At 46.7% G+C, this 18234-nt stretch overlaps 1 protein-coding gene across 1 annotated transcript in view; it reads right to left on the bottom strand.

The window, feature by feature from the left end:
• Positions 1–722, bottom strand: part of LOC140385791 (focal adhesion kinase 1) — a 904772-nt gene extending 904050 nt beyond the window's left edge. The window contains exon 1 of the mRNA XM_072468319.1: positions 461–722. The gene's annotated coding sequence lies outside the window, so the exon portion shown is untranslated. The remainder of the gene's footprint in view (positions 1–460) is intronic.
• Positions 723–18234: the final 17512 nt, after the last annotated feature.

Here is an 18234-nt window from a genome sequence, read left to right as displayed (position 1 = left end):
GAGATGCATAACCTCAGGCCCAAATGCAACCCCCCAAAAAAATCACAACACTTCAAAAGGAACACCTCTGGCAATTATTTTTTTGTTGTTGCCCACATCCAGAATGAACTTCGTGCCAAAGAAAGGAGAAAGGCACAAAATAAAATACTATGCTTGCATCTGTTGCACTTTTCAATTGCAAGATTTATTTTTTTCCAAGTTGCTTTTGAAAAAAAAATAATAAAGTCCTCCCCACCCCACTCTTTCCTCTCTGAAGGGCCGGACGGGGAGGAGAACAAGGACTGCGGGGCGACAGCCGGCGCCACTCTCCATCCTCGCCTAACAAACTTCGGCACTCAAAACAGGATCGACCGTCAGCTATCACACAGCCTCCTCCCCACTCGCACCAACACCGAAAGTCTGAGTGGGAAGGAGAGAATATTCCCGTACATTTACAATGTAAAACAAAACCCACACTTACTTTCTGTCGAGTTATGAGGGAGGGGGGAATCCGTCGCTGCCGTAAACGATTCGATCTTCCTCCTTCACACACACACACATAGACAAAGCCGTCTCTTTTTATTGTTTGTTTTTTTTTTCAACCCAGGAAAAAAATCGATGGCGAGGGACGGGTGGGGAAAGAAAAAAAAAAGATAATCAGCAAAGGAGGTTCAGATTCCGGCCGCGTTTTACTTGATTAGCGGCTGCGTCTGACAGACGCTGCGAAGATGCAGCGGACCTCCCACCAGCAGCAGCAGCAGCGCTCAGCCCCCGTCCCCCCCGCGCGCTCGCCCCTTCCACCACCAGCCGTTACTCCGGCTTCACCCCCTCTCCCCGCCGGCCCAACGGTTGCCAACCGCCAGTCGCGCTGGCCGCTGGGAGGGATTGTCAGCATCCCAAGATGGCGGCAGGGAAGAGGGAGAAGGAGTGAGTGAGTGAGTGAGATGGACGCACAAGACCGAGAGTAAGAATCCCAACAACCACAAGTGCTTCTGACTGATGGCCCCGTGTTTGCAGCCGCCAAATGTCCCCGACGTGTGACCGGGAGAAAAAAAAATCCCAATTTGGATAGCGTGCACTTGTTTACTTCAACCCCACTGTTCGCCAAGAATCCATTCCCTTTTAAATCTAACATTCTGAATGTTTCAATTCTTGTTTGTTAAATAATGAACACGCCCTCCCACTCGGCATCTTTTGATTCCCCCCCCCCCCCTGGTAGTTGTAACTTCTCACCAAAGTAGTTTTTTTTAAATATTGTCACTAACCGCAATGGGACACTCGGGTTATTATTTTCACTGACTGTTCCCCAAATGATTGAATGGATTTTGAGTCTCGTTGTGTTCGCCCCTTGTTTTTTTCCTGAAAATTTTGTGTGGGGGAGGTCCAAACATTGTGAGAAAATTGAACCCTGATGGAACAAAATGTATTTATTTTTACTCACCATGGACCTCTTGAGAAACGTGTTCCCAGTATTTAATCTGACAACTGTACACTTTTTTCTTTGTATACCTAGCAATTTTGGATCTAAAAATACCTGTGTAACATCCTTCCTATCCACAAGCCTTAGTTTCTCTGTCACAATTTTGAGTCATGCTTTTGTGTTAACAATATTGCAACTGTCTATGTAAACATTTATAGTGCAACAAACTACAAGGAACAGGTCAACAAATCATCATCAAGAGCAGGATTAGGGAAGGAATTGTGTCATTTGAAATTTAAGCAGTTGAAGGTGCAGTGAGGCATAAAGAGATGAATATGCAAGAGACCAGACCCAGAGAAACAAAGATTGGAGGAATGCCAGGTTGTAGGGCAAGAGGAGATTATTTAGATTGGAAGAGGTGAGGCAATGGTTACAGATGAGGATAAATTTGAAACATTGTGAAATAAGGAGTTTCTATGTCGCTATTCTTTCACTGGGTCAAAATCCTGGAACTCCATTCCTAACATCACTGTGGGTGTCCCAATATCACATGGATTGCAGTGGCTCACGAAGGCAGCTCACCACCACCTTCTCAAGGGCAATTAGAGATGGGCAATAAATACTGGCATAGCCAGCCATGCCCACATCCCATGAACAAATACAAAAAGGTAAATGAGGGTGGGGTTTGGTTAGCAGAACTTGGTGCTGGTTAGGATATAGGCAGGAGAGTTTCAGATTAGCTAACATTTATGGAGTGTGGAGAATGGGAAAACAGTTAGGAGACCAAAGGAGTGATTGAATCAGTGGATTATAAAAAGGCATCTGGGTTTCAATAGTAGGTGGTCAAACCTCGCCAAATGGTTATTTTATTTGTTAGGTGTAGGAGATTGTGTGACTGGTTGGCATGGGGAGGGGGCATGGATGGCGGTTATGCTGTGCATAGATTGCAGCATGATATGGGGCAGGTTTAATGGACAAGTTTACTGACCTTCAATCTTGTATGTTCACAATGATATTTGTGACTTAGGCACCCATGAGTGCATGAACATGCTTTGTCATAAACTCGTAAGAAACACAGGATTTCCTTCTGGTTAGAAGTGGCAGAGCCCCACAAAATGTGTTAGAAGATGATCTGCTTCACACATAAAAGGAGAAAATAATTTACATTAGCGATTTCATTTCGGCTACATAAAATTATGTATAGTTAAAAATGCCATTAATATTACCATGTTACAAGAAATGGTTAAATATTAAAAGATAAAACCAAAATTATTTCATATAATCACAGTAGTCTGATGTGTGTTTAATTTCATTAGTTCTTTTTTCATTAGTTCTGATGAAAGGTCAGTGAGCTGAATTGTCAACTCTGTTCTCTTCACAGATGTTCCCTTGTCTGCTGAGTATTTCCAACATTTTATTATGGTGTTATACCAACTGATCGATTGTTATCCAGTTTATCCTTCTCTCCCTTTTGGATCAGAAGTATTATATAGTCTTTCATCATAGCACAATTAACCAGGTGTTTACTAGTGTTTGGAGCGTCAAGAAACACCATGCCATTGAACGGCCATTCAGGTAGATCAGGGGCCTCAGCAGGGAACGAGCAGCCTAGCCGCACTTAATCCCGTTTTCTACACTGAGGAACTCGGCTCGCTTAAACTCTTCAGTGCAGGGAGAAACGGCGTCCCAATATCTTGACACCCTGACACAACCTCAAACCCCCCCCCAAAAGCCCCAACTCACCTATAAGGGGAACCTTGGCTCAGCACCCACCCACACAGGGCATGCCAGTCCCATTCCCCGTCGTGCAAAATGCAGCCTGGCACCCTGGCAAAACCCCTGCTAGCTGTCAGTGCCACGTGGGCAGTTGGCAGTGCCTGGGTGGCACCAGTAGTCCCAGGGCGCCACCCTGTCCAGAGGGCAAGCACCTGGGTGCCTCTCCATTTGGGGAGACCAGCACTGGACGGGACTCGCCCGAGATCTCCCAAGACGAGGGTGTTAGATCCGATGCCTTGGTTAGATCGTGGGAATGCATATTAGACCATAAGACATAGGAGCAGAATTAGGCCACTTGGCTCATCGAGTCTGCTCCCCCATTCAATCATGGCTGATATTTTTTCATCCCCATTCTCCTGCATTCTCCCCATAACCCCTAACTAATCCTCTTATTAATCAAGAACCTATCTATCTCTGTCTTAAAGACACTCAGTGATTTGGCCTCCACAAACTTCTGCGGCAAAGAGCTCCACAGATTCACCACCCTCTGGCTGAAGAAATTCCTCCTCATCTCTGTTTTAAAGGATCGTCCCTTTAATCTGAGATGGTGTCCTCTGGTTCTAGTTTTTCCTACAAGTGTAAACATCCTCTCCACGTCCACTCTATCCAGGCCCCGCAGTATCTTGTAAGTTTCAATAAGATTCTCTCTCATCCTTCTAAACTCCCAACAAGTACAGACCCAAAATCCTCAAACGTTCCTCATATGACAAGTTCTTAATTCCAGGGATCATTCTTGTGAACCTCCTCTGGACCCTTTCCAAGGCCAGCACATTCTTCCTTGGATACAGGGCCCAAAACTGCTCACAATACTCCAAATGGGGTCTGACCAGAGCCTTATACAACCTCAGAAGTACATCCCTGGACTAGCTGTCTCACTCTAATATGCAGACTTTCCAGGAAGTGATCCCGCCCACAATGGGTTAGATCTCATGAGGCATGGTGAGCCGGGTACATCCCAGAAGAAGGACCTACCGGCAGTTCTGCTTTTCGGACACACCGCAGTTGGTAGACCTCGCCCTTGGTGGTTTGCTTCCTGAGGGTCTGTGCACAGCTTGATGTAGCCACGCACAAAAATGGCCATCAGGATGAGGTCAATGTTGGATACGTTTCTCCCCCTCTATCGAAAGCTCTGTACATGGTGTCTCCCCATGGACACAATCCATCTTCAATTTACAGATAAAGTAGAAGATACCTTGGATGACTGCTAGGGTGTAGGATTGGGGTATGGGCCAGAGCTGTGCCATGTACTGCAACACCGAGAGTACCTCACACCTGATGACCAGGTTCTTGAAATAATGGAGAGGGAGCATGCTCCCAATGCCCAGTTTCTGCCTTACCTTGGCTATATGTTCCTCCCAGCTTTTGGCAGATGCCCAGCCTCTCCAAACCATATCCCCAGCACCTTCAGGTAGTCTGACCTGACGGTGAAGGGGACAAAAGATCGGATGGCCCAGTTCCCAAAGAACATGACCGTGCTCTTGCCATGATTTACCTTGGATCCCTGAGGTCTGTTTGAATTGGTCACAGATGCTCAAGGGTCTGCACACAAACAACAAATCCAAGCAGACGAAGGCAACGTCGCCCAACTACAGGGAGGAATTGACCTCCACACCTCCGCTGCCTGGGATCATAACCCCTCTTATGCCCAAGGACTTTCTGATGGACTCTGAAAGGTTCTATGCAACTAACAAATAATGAACATTTTTAAAATTGAGCAAAACCTCTTCTATCATCATTCCAATTCCTCCAATAGTACAAACTATTTGACGCCATGGTGTAAGGACATATTCATCTTACGGTCTGCAAATATTTTCAGAACCAATTCTGTTTCCACAGTCTTCAGTTGCAATTGTTCCATGTCCTCTTCAGGTATACCAGTATTCTAATTTCCTCCATCATTGGTGAAAGAATCCAAAATCTATAAGAATATGCTGATTTGTTCTGTTCAGACAGTTTTAATTGGTCAGTTTAAGGGATGTTGGTGGGTTTATTTGATGAGTGGCACGTGGGAATACTCAGTTCCTGAATGTTACAATAAAGTTTTAAAATATCTAATTATCATCTTCCATTCGTCCAATGCAGAACAGCAGATTTGAAGAACAACTGCATAAGAGGTGAAACACTCCTGGTGTGTGTTAGGGAGTTAGCGATGGAATGGCATGGTGGGGAGATGGGTTGTTCAGCATGGCATGGAATGTTTGGGAGGTATAGCATGGGGTTGGGATGGGAATAATATGAAAGGAATATGTTGGGTATGGCAAGAGAGAAATGACATGGGAAGGATGGGATGAGAATTACAATAAGTACTGTTGCAATAAAGATAATTTTGCTGCAAATATTTAGGTTGGTAAGTAAGGGGGACCCAAAAGCAAAGTTACTCTGGCTGGAGGGAAGTGGGATCATGGGAGAAAATCACATGGCTGGCAGGGTGGGTAGATGGAATGGGATGACGGAGGCATGGGGGGAAACATGGGAGGAAGGCTGGGGGGGGAACCGCATGGGAGAAGGAATAGGATTGGGAGGATGGCATGAAGGGTTGGGGGAAGCCATATGGTAGGATAACATGGTATGGTTGAAAGGGGAATTAAAAGCCCGGTGGTGGCGGCAACGCTAAGGATCTGGGGCCAGTGGAGACGGCATAGGGGTGCAATGGGAGCATCGGTGTGGTCCCCGATCAGGGGTAACCATCGGTTAACCCAGGGAAGATGGACGGGGGGTTCCAGAGCTGGCATCGGGCGGGGATCAGAAGAATGGGGGACCTGTTCATTGACGGAACGTTTGCGAGCCTAGGGGCACTGGAGGAGAAGTTTGAGTTACCCCCGGAAAATGCCTTTAGATATATGCAGGTGAGGGCTTTTGTAAGGCGACAGGTGAGGGAATTCCCGTTGCTCCTGGCACAAGAAATTCAAGACGGGGTGATCTCGGGCACATGGGTCGGGGAGGGCAAGGTGTCGGAAATACACCAGGAGTTGAAAGAAGAGGGGGAAGCGCTGGTAGAAGAGTTGAAGGGTAAATGGGAGGAGGAGCTGGGGAAGGAGATTGAGGAACGTCTGTGGGCTGATGCCCTAGGTAGGGTTGCTTCCTCCTCCTCATGTGCCAGGCTCAGCCTGATACAATTTGAGGTGGTCCACAGAGCGCACTTGACGGGGGCGAGGTTGAGTAGGTTCTTTGGGGTAGAGGACAGATGTGGAAGGTGCTCAGGGAGCCCGGCGAACCATGTCCATATGTTTTGGTCATGCCCGGCACTGGAGGGGTTCTGGAGAGGAGTGGCGGGAGCAATATCTCAGGTGGTGAAAGTCCGGGTCAAGCCAAGCTGGGGGCTAGCAATATTCGGAGTAGTGGACGAACCGGGAGTGCAGGAGGCGAAAGAGGCCGGCATTCTGGCCTTTGCGTCCCTAGTAGCCCGGCGAAGGATCTTGCTAATGTGGAAGGAGGCGAAGCCCCCCCCAGCGTGGAGGCCTGGATAAACGATATAACTGGGTTCATAAAGTTGGAGAGGATTAAGTTCGCCTTGAGAGGGTCTGCGCAGGGGTTCTACAGGCGGTGGCAACCGTTCCTAGACTATCTCGCGGAGCGTTAGAGGAAGGTCGGTCAGCAGCAGCAACCTGGGGGGGGGGGGGGGGGGGGAGAGGGGAAGTCCGGGGAGGGGGAGCTGCCTGGGGGGGGGTGGATGAGCAAGAGATAACATGAAGAGTCGGGGAAACTGGCACGTACGGGAGAGAGCCAGTGTACAAAGCTATGTAAATATACTATTTTGCCATGCATATATCTTGCTCCGCGCGATTTCTCGTTTCTTTTTTTAGTTACGGTGGGGTGGGGGGTGGGTTATTGTTTGTAAGGGAGAAAAATTGTGTTAAAAACTTTAATAAATATTTTTTTTTTAAAGAAAAGGGAATTAAATAAGTGGGATGAAATGAATAGACTGGGATAGCATGGGAAGGATGGAACAGCATAGGATGAGGATTAAAATAAATACTGTTGTGCCTTCTCCAGGACAATAAGAGATGGATAATAAATGCTGGTCTGGTCAGATACCCAGTTCCTGTGAAAAAATTCTAAAAATCCGAATTGCAAATATTTTTTGTGTGTCTCTGCTAATATCATTTAATATCTGTCATTTTCATCCTCCATATCTAAATTTTCCCTTCATTCAGGAAATGTCCTGGCCCCTCTTAAATTATTATTTTATTTAAGATATGTTTACAAAAGCTCTTATTATTTCCTTTAATAATGTCACATCCAATTCAGGCTCACAGGACTCAAAAGTAACTATAATTCTTATTTCCCCAGTGTTTATCCAGAGGGCAGTCCAAAATCATTTCATGTGCTGGAAGGTGCTACATTACCTGAATGAAACACACACAGATTTTTTTATTAACAGTTAAAATCCACAGGAGATTTCTGTCAGCTACTTTTGCTTTTCAATACAAATCTTCATCATAGTCAAAACAAAGGCAGTATGCAACAGGCATCTTGTAGGCAGGTTAATGTCACATTATTTTCACAAGAACTTTTAAATTGATAGATTATTTTCAAAAATGTTTTGGGAGAAGGGCAGATCATAGAAATGAGTATTTCTTCAGTATTTTGTCAGTTTTATAATGCCCAATGCTGATTCAGTGAATTTGTGAATTCCTTATTTTATTCAATTAAAAACTTTTTTTTTTGTTACTTAAGCTACACTTAATTTTTCCCACTTGAAAGAATGAGAGCATGAGCTTCAACCCTGGAAGAAATCAGAACAGCAAAATTGTAGGACTGGATGAGATACCTGCAGAAGTATGGACCTACAGAGGTGAACATGGGGTCCAGATCTGTTATGGGCCAGGATTTAGATTACCCCAAAGTATATCATGGAGTTCACCTGACACACAACTTTTAATAGATTGTGGTGTGGGGAGCACACGGCCCACTCTACAGATGTGGTACAGCAGAAATGGAAAAGTATTTTTTAAAGCAAAACAATGTTTATTCTATGAACTCGAACCTTTTTAAAACATACAGTGAACATCTTAGCAACTATTAATTCAAATACAACTCCCAAAGACTACAACACTAAGTAATCCTTTAAGCGTTCCTTTTAACATCCATACGACTTAAAACACCTTTTACCAGAAGCACATAAGGTTAAAGTCACTACTGTTATTTTTAAATCACCAGGATCGATTTACAGTCTTTAGATTACAGAGAGAGATTCATACACCTTCTGGCTGTGACTGCAGCTATCCAGCTCCGAAAATGAAACTAAAACACCCTGCAGCCTGCTCAAAAACAAAAGTAAAAAGCTGACAGACAGCCCAGCTCCACCCAGTCTCTGATATCACTGCAGTAGTAAACACCCATTTCTTAGAGGTACTCTAATAGAGTATATTTATAGAGGTACTCTAACAGCAGATATTTATATACACACCCATTATAAACACCCATTTCTTAAAGTACTCTCACATGACACCTGCCCCCAAGAAAAAAAAATAAACCATCAACTTCAAGATGGTTTCATTTTTCACTACCCTTTAAGAAATGCACACAATAAATATACTTTTTCGTTTCAAAAAACAGCACACGCAAACAGGTATAATAATATAGTCCTTTTTTTTTTTTTGCTTTTCTTCCTCCAACTGAAAGCCGTCTCGTTTCACAATCTCCTTGAACAAGAAGGTCTCTGCACGATCCGTCCACGGCATTTATCTTTAAAGTCAGATACTTTAGTTCAATCTGATCACAGAGTCCCTTGAAATTCTCCAACACGACTTCCGGGTGCGGCGATGACCAGCTGAGTCGCACATTTCGGCAGCTCCCTGTGAAACGGACTTTTGGGCTCTTGATAGGAGCCCCAACGGCAATTTTGACGGCTAAAAACACTGTGCGGTAAACCAGAAGGGAATCCCCCCTGGATACGGATGGAAAAAGGAGGGGGAAGTGGCCAGATTGCAGTGGATCCTTTAGAACAGCGGCAAGGAAGGCAAGCAAAAACCAAGATGGCGTCGGAAGGTGGCAGTTTAACATGGGGCCCTGAACAACAAGAGTTCTTGAAATGCTGTGTGGAAGAGATCAAAAAGGAAATGAAGAAAGAGCTGTTGGCCCCGATACTACAGGCGATCGAAGGGCTAAAGGAGGAACAAAAGACCCAGGAGCGGGAGCTTCGGGTCGTGAAGGCAAAGGCAGCCGAGAATGAGGACGATATACAGGGCCTGGTGGTGAAGACGGAGACGCAGGAGGCACATCAGAAACGATGTGTGGAAAGGTTGGAGGCACTGGAAAACAACGCAAGGAGGAACAACCTGAGGATTCTTGGTCTTCCTGAAGGTGTGGAGGGAGCGGACGTCGGGGCATATGTGAGCACGATGCTGCACTCGTTAATGGGAGCGGAGGCCCCGGCAGGTCCGTTGGAGGTGGAGGGAGCATACCGAGTGATGGCGCGAGGACCGAGAGCAGGAGAAATTCCCAGAGCCATAGTGGTGAGATTCCTCCGTTTTAAGGATAGAGAAATGGTCCTTAGATGGGCGAAGAAAACTCGGAGTAGTAAATGGGAGAACGCGGTGATCCGCGTTTATCAAGACTGGAGTGCGGAGGTGGCGAGAAGGAGGGCGAGCTTTAATCGGGCCAAGGCGGTGCTTCATAAAAAGAAGATAAAATTTGGAATGCTGCAACCGGCAAGACTGTGGGTCACATATCAAGAGAGGCACCACTACTTTGAGACGGCGGATGAAGCGTGGACTTTTATTGTGGAAGAAAAACTGGAATGAGCGGGTTATTAAAAAGAACGTTTGAACAGAGTGGTGGGGCGAATGTGGGGGGCAAAGAGGGGTTTTATGTACTAATCCTGCGATGTGGTAACTTTTCTCTCTCCCACAGGTGGTGATGGGGGGAGGAGGGGAGGTGGAGGAGATGGGGCGTTGGCCATTGGGGGCGGGGCCAAGGGAGAAGCGCGGGCTTGGTTCCCGCGCTATGATAATCATGGCGGGAATAGAGAAGCAGTAAGGAGGGGGCGTCGCACGGTGCGAGCCGAGGTCACGGGGGGAAGCCGAGGTCAGCCAGAGTTTGCTGACTTCTGGGAGCAACATGGGGGGAGTAATTACGCTAGCGGGGGGGGTGGGAGGGGGGAATTACTGGGTTGCTGCTGCTGGGGAGAGGGGGGAGCTGGTATGGGAGAGGATAGGCGGGGGGGCACCGCCTGGGGGAGATACAGCTGCGTGGGAACCGGGTGAGGAGCTGGAAAAAGGTGATGGCTAATCGACAAGGGGGGGGGGGGGGGGGTAGGAAGCCCCCCAACTCGGCTGATCACGTGGAACGTGAGAGGGCTGAACGGGCCGATAAAGAGGGCACGGGTACTCGCACACCTTAAGAAACTTAAGGCAGATGTGGTTATGTTACAGGAAACGCACCTGAAACTGATAGACCAGGTTAGGCTACGCAAAGGATGGGTGGGGCAGGTGTTCCATTCGGGGCTAGATGCGAAAAACAGGGGGGTGGCTATATTAGTGGGGAAGCGGGTAATGTTCGAGGCAAAGACTATAGTGGCGGATAACGGGGGCAGATACGTGATGGTGAGTGGCAAACTACAGGGGGAGACGGTGGTTTTGGTAAACGTATATGCCCCGAACTGGGATGATGCCAATTTTATGAGGCGGATGCTAGGACGCATTCCGGACCTAGAGATGGGAAAGCTGATAATGGGGGGAGATTTTAATACGGTGTTGGAACCAGGGCTGGATAGGTCGAAGTCCAGGACTGGAAGGAGGCCGGCAGCAGCCAAGGTACTTAAAGATTTTATGGAGCAGATGGGAGGTGTAGACCCGTGGAGATTTAGCAGACCTAGGAGTAAGGAGTTCTCGTTTTTCTCCTATGTCCATAAAGTCTACTCGCGAATAGACTTTTTTGTGCTGGGTAGGGCATTGATCCCGAAGGTGAGGGGAACGGAGTATACGGCTATAGCCATTTCGGATCACGCTCCACACTGGGTGGACTTGGAGATAGGGGAGGAAACAGGAGGGCGCCCACCCTGGAGAATGGACATGGGACTAATGGCAGATGAAGGGGTGTGTCTAAGGGTGAGGGGGTGCATTGAAAAGTACTTGCAACTCAATGATAATGGGGAGGTCCAGGTGGGAGTGGTCTGGGAGGCGTTGAAGGCGGTGGTTAGAGGGGAGCTGATATCAATAAGGGCACATAAAGGGAAACAGGAGAGTAAGGAACGGGAGCGGTTGCTGCAAGAACTTTTGAGGGTGGACAGACAATATGCGGAAGCACCGGAGGAGGGACTGTACAGGGAAAGGCAAAGGCTATATGTAGAATTTGACTTGCTGACTACAGGCACTGCAGAGGCACAATGGAGGAAGGCACAGGGTGTACAGTACGAATATGGGGAGAAGGCGAGCAGGTTGCTGGCACACCAATTGAGGAAAAGGGGAGCAGCGAGGGAAATAGGGGGAGTGAGGGATGAGGAAGGAGAGATGGAGCGGGGAGCGGAGAGAGTGAATGGAGTGTTCAAGACATTTTATAAAAAATTATATGAAGCTCAACCCCCGGATGGGAGGGAGAGAATGATGGGCTTCTTGGATCGGCTGGAATTTCCCAAGGTGGAAGAGCAGGAAAGGGTGGGACTGGGAGCACAGATCGAGGTAGAAGAAGTGGTGAAAGGAATTAGGAGCATGCAGGCGGGAAAGGCCCCGGGACCGGATGGATTCCCAGTCGAATTCTATAGAAAATATGTGGACTTGCTCGCCCCGGTACTGACGAGGACCTTTAATGAGGCAAAGGAAAGGGGACAACTGCCCCCGACTATGTCTGAAGCAACAATATCGCTTCTCTTAAAGAAGGAAAAGGACCCGCTATAATGCGGGTCCTATAGACCTATTTCCCTCCTAAATGTAGATGCCAAGGTCCTGGCCAAGGTAATGGCAATGAGAATAGAGGAATGTGTCCCGGGGGTGGTCCACGAGGACCAAACTGGGTTTGTGAAGGGGAGACAGCTGAACACGAATATACGGAGGTTGATAGGTGTAAAGATGATGGCCCCACCAGAGGGAGAAACGGAGATAGTAGTGGCGATGGATGCCGAGAAAGCATTTGATAGAGTGGAGTGGGATTATTTGTGGGAGGTGTTGAGGAGATTTGGTTTTGGAGAGGGGTATGTTAGATGGGTGCAGCTGTTGTATAGGGCCCCAGTGGCGAGCGTGGTCACGAATGGACGGGGATCTGCATATTTTCGGCTCCATAGAGGGACAAGGCAGGGATGCCCTCTGTCCCCATTATTGTTTGCACTGGCGATTGAGCCCCTGGCGATAGCGTTGAGGGGTTCCAAGAAGTGGAGGGGAGTACTTAGGGGAGGAGAAGAGCACCGGGTATCTTTGTATGCGGACGATTTGCTACTATACGTGGCGGACCCGGCGGAGGGGATGCCAGAAATAATGCGGATACTTGGGGAGTTTGCGGATTTTTCAGGGTATAAATTGAACATGGGGAAAAGTGAGTTGTTTGTGGTGCATCCAGGGGAGCAGAGTAGAGAAATAGAGGACCTACCGTTGAGGAAGGTAACAAGGGACTTTCGTTACCTGGGGATCCAGATAGCTAAGAATTGGGGCACATTGCATAGGTTAAATTAACGCGGTTGGTGGAACAGATGGAGGAGGATTGCAAGAGATGGGATATGGTATCCCTGTCAATGGCAGGGAGGGTGCAGGCGGTTAAGATGGTGGTCCTCCCGAGATTCCTCTTTGTGTTTCAGTGCCTCCCGGTGGTGATCACGAAGGCTTTTTTCAAAAGGATTGAAAAGAGCATCATGGGTTTTGTGTGGGCCGGGAAGACCCCGAGAGTGAGGAAGGGATTCTTACAGCGTAGCAGGGATAGGGGGGGGCTGGCACTACCGAGCCTAAGTGAGTATTATTGGGCCGCTAATATTTCAATGGTGAGTAAGTGGATGGGAGAGGAGGAGGGAGCGGCGTGGAAGAGATTAGAGAGGGCGTCCTGTAGGGGGACTAGCCTACAGGCTATGGTGACAGCCCCATTGCCGTTCTCACCGAGGAACTACACCACAAGCCCGGTGGTGGTGGCTACACTGAAGATTTGGGGACAGTGGAGACGGCATAGGGGAAAGACTGGAGCCTTGGGGGGGGTCCCCGATAAGAAACAACCATAGGTTTGCCCCGGGGGGAATGGATGGGGGATATGGAATGTGGCAAAGAGCAGGAATAACGCAACTGAAAGATCTGTTTGTGGATGGGAAGTTCGCGAGTCTGGGAACGCTGACCGAGAAATATGGGTTGCCCCAAGGGAATGCATTCAGGTATATGCAACTGAGGGCTTTTGCGAGGCAACAGGTGAGGGAATTCCCGCAGCTCCCGACACAAGAGGTGCAGGACAGAGTGATCTGAAAGACATGGGTGGGGGATGGTAAGGTGTCAGATATATATAGGGAAATGAGGGACGAAGGGGAGACTATGGTAGATGAACTAAAAGGGAAATGGGAAGAAGAGCTGGGGGAGGAGATCGAGGAGGGGCTGTGGGCAGATGCCCTAAGCAGGGTAAACTCGTCGTCCTCGTGAGCCAGGCTAAGCCTGATTCAGTTTAAGGTATTACATAGGGCACATATGACTGGAGCACGGCTCAGTAAATTTTTTGGGGTGGAGGATAGGTGTGCGAGGTGCTCGAGAAGCCCAGCGAATCATACCCATATGTTTTGGTCATGCCCGGCACTACAGGGGTTTTGGATGGGGGTGACAAAGGTGCTTTCAAAAGTAGTAGGAGTCCGGTTCGAACCAAGCTGGGGGTTGGCTATATTTGGGGTTGCACAAGAGCCGGGAGTGCAGGAGGCGAGAGAGGCCGATGATTTGGCCTTTGCGTCCCTAGTAGCCCGGCGCAGGATATTGCTAATGTGGAAAGAAGCCAAGCCCCCGGGGGTGGAGACCTGGATAAATGACATGGCGGGGTTTATAAAGCTAGAGCGGATTAAGTTCGTCCTAAGGGGGTCGGCTCAAGGGTTCACCAGGCGGTGGCAACCGTTCGTCGAATACCTCGCAGAAAGATAGACGGAATGGGAAAAAGAAGGCAGCAGCAGCAGCCCAGGATCGGGGGGGGGGGGGGGGGGGGGGGGGAGGAGGAACCAGAAGGACTCTCAGGGTTGTTAATATATACTGTATAGTATGTATAGGTCGTTGCTACAGATAATTATATATTGGACTGTTAAATTATATTTTTGGAGAGTGTTACTTGTGACAAGGCAGTTGCCAATTAGGGCTAGTTTTCATTTTTGTTATTTATTATTTATTCATTTTTTGTTTATAAAATAGGTCATTGTTATTTGTGTTGTTATAATATTGTGTAAAGGATGCACAATGTACTGTGTTGGTTGACCAAAAATTTTCAATAAAATATTTAATAAAAAAAAAAGAAATTCTCCAACACATGAGCATTAGTTATCACAGATTTCAGGCAGTGAAATAGAACATAGAAAAATACAGCACAATGCCTGTTGAAAGTCCGCTGTCCATTGAAATTTTCGACGTTTCTTCAGTAAGTCAATCAGTGGAGCAATCACCCTACAAAACCTTTGCACAAATGTTCGATCAAATCCACTCATGCCAAGAAATCGCATTATTTGCCTTTGTCTTGAGGGTATTGAAAACTCCTCAATAACTGTTGGTTTCACATCCCGTGTGACCATTCGACCCGCTTGATTTCTCCCCCTTCCATAAACATTCAAACCTTCCACCACCGACGAACAGTGGCAGCTACAAGATGCACTGCAGTAACTCACCAAGGTTCCTTAGACAACACCTTCCAAACCCACGATCACTACTGTCTAGAAGGACAAGAGCAGCAGATACCTGGGAACCCCACCACTTGGAGGTTTCCCTCCAAGTCACTCACCACCCTGACGTGGGAATATATTGCCGCTCCTTCATTGTCGCTGGGGCAACATCCTGGAACTCCCTCCCTAACAGCACAGTGGGTGTACCTGTACCTGAAGGACTGCGGTGATTGAAGAAGGCAACTCACCACCACCTTCTGAAGGGTAACTAGAGATGGGTAGTAAATGCTGGCCTAACCAGCGACACCACATCCTGTAAATTAATTTATTTTTTAAATGTATCCCTTTCCTTTCAATTAAGGTACCAAAATGCTATTCCTCCATGGCATTCTGATTTTCTCTCGTCAGACAATTGAGTAAATTGGTCAGGATCTGGACCCTATGTTCACCTCTGCAGGTCCATACTTCCGCAGGTATCTCATCCAGTCCTACAATTTTGCTGTTCTGATTTCTTCCAGAGTTGAAGCTCACGCTCTCATTCTTTCAAGTGGGAAAAATTAAGTGTAGCTTAAGTAACAAAAAAAATGTTTTTGATTGAATAAAATAAGGAATTCACTGAATCAGCTGGGGGCATTATAAAACTGACAAAATACTGAAGAAATACTCATTTCTATGATCTGCTCTTCCCCAAAAACACCATTTTCAAAAATAATCTTATCAGTTTAAAAGTTCCTGTGAAAATAATGTGACATTAACCTGCCTACAAGATGCCTGTTGCATGCTGCCTTTGTTTTGACTATGATGAAGATTTGTATCGAAAAGCAAAAGGAGCTGACAGAAATCCCCTGTGGATTTTAACTGTTAATCAAAAATCTGTGTGTGTTTCATTCAGGTAATGTAGCACCTTCCAGCACATGAAATGATTTTGGACTGCCCTCTGGATAAACACTGGGGAAATAAGAATTATATTTACTTTTGAGCCCTGTGTGCCTGAATTGGATGTGACCCCATGTTCAACTCCACTTTCCTATATGCCCCCACCCCAATAAACCTCAACTCCACCAGAGAATGAGAAAAACAGTGGAAATTCATGAAGGTCAGTTTGGATTCATGCCTGGAAGATGCACTACCGATGCAATTTTGGAGAAAGTAAGCAGGTTTAAGTACCTGTAGTTAGTGTTGGCAGAAGATGGAAATACGCATATTGAAGCTAAGCTACAGAACTCTGGTTGGAGTAATTGGAAGAAGCGCAGCGGAGTGCTATGTGACAGAAAAGTATTGCTGAAACTGAAGAGAAGAATCTACAAGGCAATTATGAGACTGGCCTTGTTATACAGTACAGAAACTGGTGCAACATCAAAAAGAGGAGCTGCAGGAGGGTGCGGGGTCGGATGTATTAGCCTTCGCCTCGCTGATCGCTCGTTGGCGGGGTACGGTTGGAGTGGAGGTCAGCTTCTCTGCCCAATGCCTCAATATGGCTGGGGGATCATATGGAATTTTTACATCTTGAGAAAATTAAGTACACCATGAGGGGTGCAATAGAGTGGTTCAACAAAAGATGGCTGCTGTTTATTTTATACTTTAGATAGCTCATCACTATCAGCTGTTGGGAGGATAGGGTTCTGGGGGAGTATGGATGTTATCGTTCTTGGTTTGTTTTATTGCTTTGTACTTATTGGACAATATTCAATGAAATATTTTTGAAGAAACATCAAAAAGAGGAACAGTAACAATGAGATGCGGAGATCGATGTTTGAAGTAAGGAGAAAGTACAGCATAGGAATCAGTTCATCGGGGTCAGTGAAGATGTGGAAGCATCAAAGAAAGTAGCTGAGGAGAGACTGAAATGGTTTGGCCATATGTTAGGGAGAGAGGGGGAATTGTGAAATGAGTGATGGCGATGGAATTGCCAGGAAGAAGAAGAAGAGGAAGGCCTAAGACCAGATTGAAGGATGTGGTGATAGGATACTTAAACACAACAGGAATGGAAAAGGAATGTGTGACTGAGAGGGCGAGATGGAGAAGGGTGATCAACAAGCATTGTGGCTACCAGCAAACAAAATGGAAGAATCTGAAAGAAGTAAAAGAAAATAATGGAACTATAGATACATGGGGCTGTCTCTCCCCCTCTCATCCTTTGAGTTGCTCCTTGAAACCAATTTATTTGTCCAAGCTTTTGGTTACCTGTCTTAATATGATGTGGTGTTGGGCAGCACGGTGGTGCAGTGGTTAGCTCTGCTGCCTCACGGCATCGAGGACCCAAGGTCGATCCCGGCCCCGGGTCACTTCCCATGTGGAGTTTGCACATTCTCCCGTGTCTGCATGGGTCTCACACCCACAACCCAAAAAGATGTTCAGGGTAGGTCAGTTGGCCATGCTAAATAATAATAATAGCTTATTGTCACAAGTAGGCTTCAATGAAGTTACTGTGAAAAGTCCCTAGTCGCCACATTCCGGCGCCTGTTAGGGGAGGCCGGTACGGGAATTGAACCCACGCTGCTGCCTTGTTCTGCATTACAAGGCCAGCTATTTAGCCCAGTGTGCTAAACCTTGCCCCAAATTGCCCTTTAATTGGAAAAAAAGAATTGGGCACTCAAAATTTATTAAAATATATATGATACGGTGTCAAATTCTGTCTGATAATACTGCTGGAAAGCACGCGGGTGTGATTTTCTGGGAAATAATAGAGGAATGTAAGATAAAGCTACACCAAATGATAGGATCAACCACTATTCTACTCGAGTCCACTGACAGCTAAAACAAAAAAGGGGTCATTAAATTCAGATACAGGTCAACTTAATTAGAATATACTGTACACTGTATTGAACCAATGAACGCTATGGTGAAAGTAGGATGTTTTAAAAAAGGCTTTGAAAAACAAACACGCATTCGTTGATAACTTTCCACTCTTAAAAATACGTCTTTAATAATTTAATAATCTTTATTGTCACAAGTCGGCTTACATTAACACTGCAATGAAGTTACTGTGAAAAGCCCCTAGTCGCCACATTCCGTCGCCTGACGTAGCACCATCTTCAGCAGTCAACATAAGGGTTAAACAACATGTTCCAATTAAACCAGATTTCAGTGACCTTAACAGTTCACCTAACAGCATGTTTAAATTCTAAATTCACTTCACTGTACGTCTTTCGGGATTGCGGGAGGAAACCGGAGCACCCGGAGGAAACACACGCAGACACAGGAAGAAATGCAGACAGACAGTGACCCAAGCCGGGAATCGAACCTGGGACCCTGGCGCTGTGAACCAACAGTGCTATCCACTGTGCTAACGTGCCGTCCAGTTTACGAC

This window comes from Scyliorhinus torazame, chromosome 11 (genome assembly GCF_047496885.1).
Source record: "Scyliorhinus torazame isolate Kashiwa2021f chromosome 11, sScyTor2.1, whole genome shotgun sequence".
Taxonomy (NCBI): domain Eukaryota; kingdom Metazoa; phylum Chordata; class Chondrichthyes; order Carcharhiniformes; family Scyliorhinidae; genus Scyliorhinus; species Scyliorhinus torazame.
This window is presented reverse-complemented; position numbering and strand designations above follow the sequence as displayed.